Source organism: Leptodactylus fuscus, chromosome 2 (genome assembly GCF_031893055.1).
Source record: "Leptodactylus fuscus isolate aLepFus1 chromosome 2, aLepFus1.hap2, whole genome shotgun sequence".
NCBI classification, from domain to species: Eukaryota; Metazoa; Chordata; class Amphibia; order Anura; family Leptodactylidae; genus Leptodactylus; species Leptodactylus fuscus.
The window spans coordinates 127339934-127351762 of NC_134266.1; positions in this window are offsets into that span (position 1 = coordinate 127339934).

The window sequence follows — 11829 nt, forward strand, 5'->3', positions numbered from 1 at the left end:
CCAGTCTGAGCAGTGACTATCTTTCTGTTGTCTCTAATATCATGTCCTCGCTCTATCTGAAACTAAATCTCTCTAAGACTGAACTACTACTGTTTCCACCATCTAATAAATCTGTCCCTGATATATCCATTGTAGTCTCAGGCCTTACTATAACTCCTAGGCAACATGCCCGCTGCCTCGGGGTCATGTTTGACACAGACCTTTCCTTCACACCTCATATTGAATCACTCGCACGTTCATGTCACCTCCACCTCAAAAACATCTCCAGAATACGCCCTTTCCTTACCAGAGATACACTAAAGACACTTATTGTCTCTCTGATTCATTCTCGCCTTGACTACTGTAACTCCTTACTAATCCCCTTACTAAACTCTCCCCTCCACAATCTATTCTGAATGCAGCGGCCAGGCTCATCTATCAGTCTAGACGCTACAGCGATTCCTCTGGTCTGTGCCAGTGACTACACTGGCTGCCTATTCATTACAGAATACAATATAAACTTATCACCCTCATCCACAAGGCTCTCCATAATGCTGCACCTCCTTACATTTCCTCCCTCATCTCTGTCTACCGCCCAACCCGTATTCTCTGTTCACTCAATGACCTAACACTTACATCCTCTATTATCAGAACTTCCCACGCTTGTATAAAAGACTTCTCCCGAGCTGCACCACCTCTCTGGAATGCTCTACCCCGGACAATCAGAATAACTCCCAATTTCTACAGTTTCAAATGCAAACTAAAGACACATCTTTTCAGACAGGCCTATCCAAATTTGTAACGTAAACCCTTCCATACTATAATTAGGATCCCCAAAATTTAAACCTCCTCTGTCCCCACTCCCACATTTCCCCACATGATATGATGCCTTTTCAGGCTAACTTTATAGGTCCAAGCTCCATCCACATGTTAAAGAACACTACTAGTGATGGCTCATAAAGTTTTAAGTATGTGTAATGACAGCAACCTCTATTACAAAAGTGTCTGACCTCTGCATAAGCAATGCCGCCCCTGCTACCTCTTGTGTCACCCCCTCTACCTCATAGATTGTAAGCTCTTGCGAGCAGGGCCCTCAGTCCCATTGTGTGAAATGACTTTCTTTGTAATGTATCTTTCTGTCTGTATTTGTACCCTACAAATTGTACAGCGCTGCGGAATATGTTGGCGCTATATAAATAAAATTTATTATTTATTATTATTATAGCTAAAGTAAACAAGACCACCTAAGATGCACTAGATTTGTTAAGATGTCAGATTCTCAAAATAACTGTCATGAATCTTGCTTGTGGGAAAGCATAAAGACTAGCATAGGAAATCAATTCCCCAACTGAATACATGGCCATTTAGAAAACTATAATAACTTTATTATAACTATATTTTTTCAATTCAACACTTTTTCAGAACATTTATTTTTAACATTTAATAGAGACTTTTAGAGGCTACAAATCCAAAGTCCTATTACTGTGCTCACACTACTGAATGACGTAATAGTATTCGTCATCTCCCCTTCCCTTGGTTTTATTTGATGGACATATCTCTTTTTCGACTCTAGTATGTCCCTATGTACATCATAAACCTGGAGGTCATTGTTAAACCCCAGCCTTCATTAGCAACTTATCAGTAACCAATGATCATTTTGCAGGTTGAAGGGATGACATATGGAGCTCCCATATCTAAAGGGTTAAATGGTTGGGATAGACGTTATCTCTGATTCTGACTACAAGAGTGTCAGTGTCAGCTATATAATCCAGCTAGCACCTGCAAGAGATGGTGTAAGCAAAGTTCCCTCATTGTAAGTAATAGTACGTCAGCTCGCCATAAATACAGTATATAGTACTTACTATTACTGCAGAAGACTGGAACGAGTTAATGTAACGTTAACAGATATGGTTGCACACAACTAATACAGTCTGAAAACCAGCAGATTTTGTATGTGGGCTGGTGGGAACTGAATGGCCTGGCTGCTTTTTACTTCCATTGTGGCCCTGCTGCCCCGGTTCATAGCTGAATTGAATTTCAGCATAAGTGGGCTAAAACTATAAATGTCATTGTTTGTTCAGTGATCTCTCAGACACATGAAGAAACAAACCCTCAATTCCACTTCTGGCAGAAACAACAGACCAAAGATTTAAAGACTGAGTGCTCTGCTGAAAGGTGAAAATCGCAAACTAGAGGTGTCAGGTTCACCTCTTGCCAAGTGTATGTGAAACATTTACAATTCTGTATAGTTTCCAATTTTCCAGGATTACTCCCATGCTGGTTATTATCTTTCACAGTGAATTCTTATGGCGCTGGCAATGACCCTGAACGATTAAAGTCATACTATACACCTAACTTTAGTGATATATTTACCTTTAAACAGAATATTTATAAAAATTATTTTACATTGAGCCCCATATAAATTGCTATTGGAATTGTATAAAATTTCTAATATTGTAGCTGTTTATTTCCTGGCACAGCACAATGGTTGTCCATAGACTGTGTCATATGTAGCACCTCAGCCACATTGACGCAAATTGGGATACACAGTTTATTGATCTGCATGGCCCTTTTTATAGAAAAAAACATGTAGTTTTCTTACAGTATGTAATCCTACAATCTGGGTCTTCGACTACTCCGGAGATGAAGACGAGCTGAGCGCACGGCCAGCACTGCTACACCAGAGATGTAGCAGTGCTGGCCTTGTGCTCAGCTTGACTACCTCGGAGATGAGCCGATCTGAGTGCACGGCCAGCACTGCTACACTGGAGAACCACTGCTACACTGGAGAACCACTGAACCCTGCTGCACACTCAGCTCTGCTGCATCAGAGATGCGCTGAACCCTGCTGCACACTCAGCTCTGCTGCACCAGAGATGTAGCAGAGCTGAGTGTACGCTGAACCCTGCTGCACACTCAGCTCTGCTGAGATGCAGCAGAGCTGAGTGTGCAGCAGGGTTCAGAGCACACTCAGCTCTGCTACATCTCCGATTCAGCAGTGCTGAGTGTGCAGCAGGGTTCAGCGCATCTCTGATGCAGCAAAGCTGAGTGTGCAGCAGGGTTCAGTGGTTCTCCGGTGTAGCAATACTGGCCTTGCGCTCAGCTTGGCTGTATCTCCGGAGTAGCCGAGCTGAGTACACGTCCAGCTCTGCTTCATCTCCGATGTAGCAGTGCTGGCCATGCGCTCAGCTCGGCTGCATCTCTGGAGTAGTCAAGCTGAGCGCACGGCCAGCACTACTACATCTCAGCATAGGAATACATTGACCAGCGTTGATTGGCCGAATGCATACAGAGTACAGCATACAACGCTTGTTCTGCCATAGGAGGCGGAGTCTAAGATCAATCCACAGCAGTCTCCATTCTGGCCCAATAGACTCTGCGTTAATTGGCCGAATGCTGTACTCTGTATGGCATTCGGCCAATCAACGCTGGTCAATGCATACCTATGAGAAAGTCAGCTCCCGCATATCGCAAGGTGACAGGGATCCCGACCAGATAGAGCCCCAAAGAGCTGTGTGAGTAATATTCCCACCTAAATAAAGGTAATCCCTAGCTAACCCTGCCGGTACATCTGTCCCTGTCTCACAGTCACATAGTTCACAGTCTCATATGAACCAGATATTAAATCCACTGTTCATATAAATTGGAGGTCACCTGAATTAGCCAGCCAATTACTTTTTCCGATTTTTTTTCGATGCCTCCGTTGTCGTAGTTCCTGTCCCACCTCCCCTGCGCAGTTATTGGTGCAAAAAAAAGCGCCAGGGAAGGTGGGAGGGGAATCAAATTTTTAGTGAGTTTGTGTTTGCTCATCTCTAGCAGTTAGTGATTACTATAAGAGTGCCGCTGGCACTATATAATGGAAACTAATTTAAAGGGGTTGTCTAGGAACCAGAGGTGTAGCTAGGGGTTGAGTACAGGGAGGGCAAAAATGTCAAAGTGGGACTCCAATTAAGTGATATGAATACTATTACTATACAGTGATGGTTTAGTGGTAGATATTGACTCTACACAGGGCTCTGCAGACAATTTAGTTGTATACAATGCAGTAAAAATTAGTGACTTTTAGGTGACGCCTCTGACAAATTATTCACATTTTCTATTTTTCTTCTGTCTGGACCGCCATGGACACCTCTTTCAATCTCTGTAAAGTTTGCAGCACAGACATCTTTGGCTCCTCACTTTTCCAGGCACCTGATCCACATTGTCCTCACCTGCAAACCCATCCTGCTGCTACCCCAATTATAAAATATATAATGTAACTCCCCATAATGAATAATACCCCCAAGTGCATATTTAAATTAATAACTTCCCTTTGTTCCCCCTATATATAATGCCCCTTATTATTAATGCCCCAAAGTATTTCCTTATTAAAAAGTTAAAAAAAAAAAAAAAAAAAAAAAAATAGTGGGGTTCCAATACCTGGGACCCCCAGGATCAGCTGTTTGAATGAACCATGGTATCTGTGTATAGGATCATACGTCTCCTATATATAGGATCATACATCTCATAGCGGCCATGTAATGTAACTACAGCCTCATCCTATACGCATCTATGTGACAAGACTAACAAAAAGTGAACTAGATTCATCGGGAAAAAAAACACAGTCTCTTGTGGATGGAATGATTGAAACCAATACTTGAAATACGGCAACAGTTTATTGAAGGACAAATTCAAGAGTAGATAACGCATTTTGGGGCCTTTGGGCTACAAAGCCCACCCCTTCATCAGATCTTGTTCAAATCAAAGTCGAAAATCAGATCTATCTATCCAAAATCAGATCTATGCGACAAGACTGTCACTATAAACAGGCAGCGTATGATATAAACAGGCGCCATAGCCCCTTCATAAAGCTGGTCAGTGGGTGAGGAATCACTTATCTTTTATTGATGATTTATTCTGAGGATAGATCATCAATAAAAAAGAGCTGGAAAACTTCTTAAGGCCGGGCCTCAAGTGGTGTAGATGCCGTAGTGTGGCCACGGTCAGGGGTGAACCTTCCCCTTTCGCCGCCCGAGCTAACTGCAGAAAGCCGCCCCCCCCCTGCCGGGAGGAGGGGGCGGATCGGGGGCGTGGCCGGGTGGATCGGGGGCATGGCCGTGTGGATTGGGGGCGTGGCTGGGTGGATCGGGGGCGTGGCCGAGTGAAGGGGCGGGGCTTAGCCCCATTCGCCGGCAGAGAGTAGGCCCGGAGACTGCCTGCTCTCTGCCTGAGCGTGAGGGGAGGCTGCCGGAGCAGCGCTGCTCCAGTGGCCTCCCCAAACCACCGCTCGGTGATAAGCCAGTCCAGGACAGCTTGTCCTGGACTGGCTTAGGTTAGCAAAAATGCCGCCCTCCCTGAGGCCCTGGCATAGTGCCGCCTGAAGCGCTCGCTTCAGGTCGCCTCATGGGAGGTGCAGCACTGGCCACGGTGTATACACCGTGGAAAAAAATGCAGCGTTTAACAGTTCCTGAAAGGTGGATGAGATTCTAGTGAATTCTATCCATACATTGTGGAAAACTATGCGCAGTGGATATGCTGTGATTTCCTAAACCGTTGTGGTTGTGGAAATCACAACATGTCAATTAGACCTACAGAAACACTGGTGGTTTCCCTATAGGTATAATGGAAGCAGAAAGTGCACAGAGGAAACCTCTGTGAACTTTCTGTGAAAACCGCTGCAGGAAAAACCACGATTCGTTACCACCGCAATTTTTTCTGCAGCGCTTTTTTGTTGTGGCCTACTACATGGGGCCTAAGCCTTAATAAAGCCCAAGTGTCACCTTAATTAAATTAATTGCACCCTTATGTTATGCCCCTGATTCCCTCTGACATGAATACTACACCTCTAATTACCCTTTATATAAATGACCTCCCCCTTGTAATACCCCCTATTAGCCCTTATATAAATGACCTCCTTATTTTCATAATGCCCCTAATGAATCCTCCCTTATAGTTATATTTCCCTCTCCTAACAACCCTTTATACTATTAAAACACCCACAACTCTTAAGAAAAAAAAAAAGTTATATTCACCTACCTGTGAGCCTTTGGTGTGCAGGGTCTACGCATAGGACATCTGCATTTTGGCACAGGATGCACGATGCTATGACATCATCGCACCAACCTGTGCCGAGAAGAGATGTGTTTTGTCTGGTCTCCGTGTCTTATAAACTGCAGGCCTTAAGTGGCATGTGGTTTACAAGACAGGATGGGTTTTAACTAAATCAATGTCTGCAGACACCGATATAGTTATAAGTAAAGCATTAATGGCGGTCCCAGGGTGGGCCCCACAGAATCAGTGGGCCTAGAGCAGCTGACCCCTTCTCTCCCCCTTCCCGCTAGCTGTGCCTCTGCTAGGACCTCATGTGCATTTGATGTTGATGACCTATCCACAGGATAGGTCATTAGTATCTGATTGGTGGAAGTCCAACACCTGCATCCTGCACCAATCAGCTGATCTGGCTGCCCACATGTGCTGGGAACTGTGAAGAGGGGCATTGGGCAGAAGCAGGATCTCTCTCTTGCTCATTTAACACATTCCTTGTTACAGAGTCCAACACACATGGTTCTCATAAATAACCCCGCATAAACAATCTAAAGATAGACAGTTGTGTCCCTCACTGATGTACTCCTCTAAAATTGGCTTTTGCACAAACAATGGAGAAGGCAAGTGAATCTCAAAAATTGTTTTGCATGGCTTTTTGTTCTTGATAAAAGGTCACACAGCTTCTCAACTGGGGTCAGCTTTGTTTTCCCCTCCTCCGCAACCCAGTATTTCAGCTTTTGGAATTACTTTGCTCGAAGCCTTCTGATACTAAATATAGTCAATCTGAGGGTTGGGATTATGAAAGTTTGGATTATACCCAAACCAAAACCCTTACAATTCTAGTTGTAGTGGTCTATAGAGGAGTCTATAGGGTGGTACAATTGCTTATGGTAAATTAAGAGTTTTCTATAAAGGTTTTTTCAGGATGTTTTAAAACTGATCAGTATTTGATGCCATATAACACCCAAAGACAAAAAAAAATGTTTTTATGTATTTTTTGGCAATAAACCATGTATAAATCATATATATATATATATATATATATATATATATATATATATCGTCACAGATCATGTTTAATAAAGAACTTTAAAACATGTAGATGCTGATTTATTTTATTTTTTACCAGTTTTACACTTTTTGGAAACTTTATTGTTGCTTTTTTTTTGGAGGCTGCTTTTGAGGCGGATTCAGTGTCAAAGTCAGCGCCAGAAAACTCTATGTGCACTGACCCTTATACTTCTACCTTTTGCTTAATCCACTTCTGGCTTTGGCTCAAAAAACCACAACAAAAGCTGCAACAACAAAAAAAAAGCTGCATTTCCACAATGTAGGGCCTCAGCCTTAGCCAGGATAGGCCACAAGAAAATGGCCCGAGGCCCGCCGGCAGAGCCGACTGCGTATGCCTAGAAATTTGAAGCCAGCACTGGAAGACGCAGGAAGAGGCCGTTCCAGGCGAAGATAGAAGCGTCCCTGGAGATTTCTCTTGCAGCATTGGAGACACCCCCAGTGTTGCGTGAGAACTCATTTGCTTGCAGAACAAAATCGGGATTTCTACCGAAAAGCGGCTTGGAGAAGACATTTAAAGGTAGGAGAAGAATAGCCTTTCTTAAGGCTATTCCTACGTGTTAGGGAGAAAAAATTACTAATTCTAATGATTGAATCTCATTAACGTATTTTAACGTATCTTAAACCTTTGCATGGCATTTTGCACCAGAGCTTTTTAACTACTGGGTGTGTTTTATACAGCAGTGTCCCGGGTCCATTTGAGGACAAGTAACCCCTCAAAAGCTGTGGTCAAATGTTAAAACGTGGCATCTGAGATGTTACTTTTGTCTAATGTTTGGTTATGGAATGGCTCTCCCACAGGGAGATCGTTGCAGCTGTTCCATTGCTATGGCAGGTGGGAGTCTTCTGATCCTTCTCAGGCCTGCCTGTGACAGGACTCAATAGTTTCATAAGGATTTTACCATAGACTGCAATACTGTAGTACTGCAAAACTAATGATATAAGCAAACTAATTATTGCTAGTTCAAGTCCTCTAGGGGAGGGTAGGGTTAAAAATATACAAATATATTATAGTAAAAAAGTTTTTCCCCGGTATAAAAAAGCAAAAATATAAAAAATCAAATCACCCCCCCTTTCCTAGAGCATAAATAAATAATAAGTAAATAAACAAATTAGGTATACACACAACTGAAATTGCCCACACTATTAAAATATTTAAAAATGTAATCTAACGCTGCAACGGGAAAGCAAATCAAAGTGGCCTAATATCCATTTTTGGTTGTTTTTTTTCTTAAATTTGTTTAAAGTTATTAAAACATAACAAAAACTATATAAATTTGGTGTTACCATGATGTCAGTGACCTGTAGAATATATGCAAATTTTCACAGTGACCACCACTAAAAGAAACCCAGAAAGAAAATTGGTCATCTGTGCTCTTTTCCCCAAATTCACCACATTGCAATTTTTTTCCAATTTCCCATGACATTGTACAGAATAGTAAATGGTACCATTAGGGAGTACACTTTGTCCCTCAAAAAAATAACTCATCATTCAGCTATATATGGAGAAATAAAAAAGTTATGGCTTTTAAAAGGAAGAAAGTAAAAGACAAAAGCATAAAAAGGAAAACTTTCAAGATCCTGAAACGATTAAAATCTATGATTGCAGAATACGTTACTACATGTAATACAGTTTATTGGCTAGCAAGAGATATAATTTAATGCCTTCTAGTAATCTTTATTATTTCGGATCGCAAAGCTTTTCCAAAGTTTCTGTTTACGACCCTGCTTACTCCTTAGAGTCTCCTATTTGTTCACTAGAACAAAACATATTTCATGGAAAGTTCCCTAATTATTATGTAGTAAATTCAGGAATTTGTGGGGGATTTTTCACTATCCAAATGAACAAGATAAGAATGAACTAACAATAGTTCCATATTCATGAGTGTATAAAATTGTTACAGATTAAATATATTTGTATTTCACTGAATATTCTTACTTGTGGGCTAATGTTGCATATAAATGTCTATGGTATTTCAAAGTTAAAACTAAATTCTATTGAATTCATCTATCGCTGAATGTTAATCACGTGATAAATTCTGATACCCATAAAATACATTACAACCTATACAAATGAAAATTTGTTACAAGGGCTATTCACATGATGCCAAAAAATCGTTTCTATATGGTGTGATAACTCTTGGGTCACTTTAGCTCATGGGATAGCCATCTCTTGGTCAAGATGGTTGGCACATCAGATACTTCCAGTGAAGTCTTACAGTGACACAGTGGATTTACGTCAAGACTTGCCACAACCAGCTTTATTCTTCTGTGTTCACAGTTAAACATAGTATGTCCTCAAATACAGTGGTTTATTCCCACTCATGTGGATCTGGTTCTTCCCGACATCTGCTCTACTAGTACTAGGTGTTTAAATATGGCAGCTGCTCGGGAGTTGGGCCACAAATTAATAATTAATTGCCACAAATTAATTCAGATAGAATCATAATTTTTGGCAAAATCCTGCAAAGCGGCAGGATCAAATTTTTCAAAAATTTGCTCATCTTTAATCTGTAGTATCAGCTTCCAGACTCCTCTAGTGTGGTTACACTTCACCCCTCAAAGGCAGGTGGATTCACTCTTCTGTATTGTGACTAGGTGGGCTGTTCTCCTCCATTCAAGATAGACTCATAACTGTATCTCAGGCAGGAATTTTATTGCTCTTCTGTGACCTTAACAGCACCCTAGTGTGGGGAGTATAACTGTACCCCACTCTGACCCCATTATACATCAGCAAGGTAAGGTTCCGCAGCACAGCCTCCTCTTGTGCCTGTCTGTGCCATGTCTGATCTGTACTGGTTCACTTTATTTGTTTTTATGAGATGCTTCAGGTGGTATGAGACACATACTGTTTTTATAATGTCTGAAGCAAATATCAGGAATTGCAGGAACTGACTGATAACAGAGAGCAGTAGAACTATTTGTTTAAATCTTATATAGAACTGAGACAGAGATCCCAAACGCCCTCACCAGAGCCAGCCACAAGCCAGATTGACTTGTTCTGAATTTGGGGCCCATGTTATCACCAAAGAAACTGGTTAAAAAAAAAAAAAGTAAACGCTCAACAAACTGAAAACAAATGAAAATCCATGGTACTTTACAAAGCAGATCAGAACCAGGAGGATAAATCAGGAGAGTGAACACACAAGCCAAGAGCCATTCCATAAGGTAATGAAAGAGCCAAAATCAGGAAACAAGCAGATTTCCAGTAACAAGCCAAAGATTAATTTAGAGCAGTCCAGTACACATGATCTGGGTATTAAAGCCACTTTATGTACAACCAAATAGCAGGCACCTGGCTGAGGAGGAAGAGGATTTAAATATGACTCTTCAGCTGCTAATTGGATATGCCTGAAAATTCAAAGAGAATTCTGAACACTGCAGAAGCTTATTGTCAGGATACAGAGTCGCCGCGGTCTCCTTGCTGCGCGGCGTCTCCCTGGGAGACGTGTTAGGAGTTCTATTGGGTGTGCTTAGGTCATTAAGGGTTAATCTTTTCCTTGCTCTCAGTCTCCATGCCATTAGCCATCAGGTGTGTTCTCTGCTGCTATTTAAACCCCACCCAGGCATGGATCCTTGCCAGCCACTCACTTTGTGTTTCCTGGTTCGCCTGCTCAGTCTGATTCCCTGTCTGTTTGTATTCGGTCTGTTCCTTGGTTTGTATCCCGGCTTGTATTTTTGACTATCCCTTGTCTTTTGATTCGGTACCTTTATTATATCTCCTGGCTTGACCTCTTGCTCGTCTGACCTCACCTTCTCTTCTGTGTCTTGCTGGGACTTGTGGTCCTCCCTGGTTCCATGCTGTTTAGTCTTTTGTTTTGCATTGCATTTACACTGTGCTTTCTGTTTAGGTGTGACCCCCGTGACTCCAGTCCCTAGGACTTTCAGGGCCTCCTCTTCCCTTATTCTAGCCGCCGGATAGAAGGTTAGGAGCCGTGGTAGGTGCACTTCAATTAGGAAGTGCATTGGTCTGCCTCATCTCAGATACTACAGCATAGTCATAGCCGCAGAGCCTACGACCCCTTTTGTCATTAGTTGCACAGTGTTGCTTTCCCAGCTGTGTCACTTTGCACTGCCTGACCCTGACTCCAATCCTTACACTTATCAGGTCTGCACAGTATCCTTAAAGCAATAGTAGCTCTATTGAGAGTCTTGACACACAACTGGTTGACCCAATCCTAAATGCCCATGACTTAACCACTCAGGAAGAGTATATAATAAACTCTTACTTAAAGGACACTGGAGGTACCTTAGACTTTTTACCAGCACAGCAGTGATATCCTACTTGAAGAATTTCTTGATCTTGACTTCTAAAACATAAAATTGATCTAAAACTTACCATTAACCAGCCATATTGTTTGAAAAAGCTACCATTTACTTTCAGCCCTAATGTGAGACTGGCAGGTTATCCAAAGCTGTGATCTGCATGAGATATGTTAAATATTACCTCTGTTTGTTTTCCAGATAGCAGCTAGTTCAGGAGGAAGGAGGGCAGGATGAGTGTACTGCTTTGTTGTGGTATTCTAGTAAAGGGAAGGCGTTTCTCAAAAGTGACAAAGCGTAGAAAATTGTAATAGTGACCCTTGGCTGCCTATAAATTTTCTATCATTATAACCAGAAAGTCAATAATAAACCCATATGGGGCATCAAAGTGAAAATGAAAGCACAATTTCATACAAGAAATTCCTATTATATGCAAAACTCACAAACCATGTAACATCCCATCAAATAAAACTCACAAACCATGTAACATCCCAT